Source organism: Buceros rhinoceros, unplaced genomic scaffold (genome assembly GCF_000710305.1).
Source record: "Buceros rhinoceros silvestris isolate BGI_N320 unplaced genomic scaffold, ASM71030v1 scaffold9657, whole genome shotgun sequence".
Taxonomy (NCBI): Eukaryota; Metazoa; Chordata; class Aves; order Bucerotiformes; family Bucerotidae; genus Buceros; species Buceros rhinoceros.
Window position 1 is genome coordinate 21,384 of NW_010420408.1, and position 311 is coordinate 21,694.

The 311-nt window shown below is 37.6% G+C and overlaps 1 protein-coding gene across 2 annotated transcripts in view; it reads left to right on the forward strand.

Moving 5' to 3' along the window:
- The window catches only part of ECT2 (epithelial cell transforming 2), a 24,979-nt gene that overhangs the window by 18,997 nt on the left and 5,671 nt on the right, over window positions 1-311 (forward strand). The gene's annotated exons all lie outside the window — the stretch shown is intronic.

A 311-nucleotide genomic window follows, 5' to 3' on the forward strand; every position in this document is an offset into this window, starting at 1 on the left:
ATGCATTTGAAGAAATTAGTGAAAGAGACTTTCAGCTAATGTTGTAATTCTCAGAGTATGCACATCAGCCATCCAAATTTGCTGAAAATACGTGCAGTACATTCAGGTGTGACAGCTTGGGTTGACATTCTGGATTGTGTTCTTACTATGCAATATTTAGTTTTCTGTGACTTTTAAAGACATGCTTGTTTCAGGAGAGGTAGTTAAGGAATCAAAATAGCATCGTAGTTTTGTTTGGCTTGTCATCTAGGGACTTAGGAATAAGAAACTTGGCTTTGTGCTCTTCCTTCTTTTTTAGGTGCTGAGTAGGG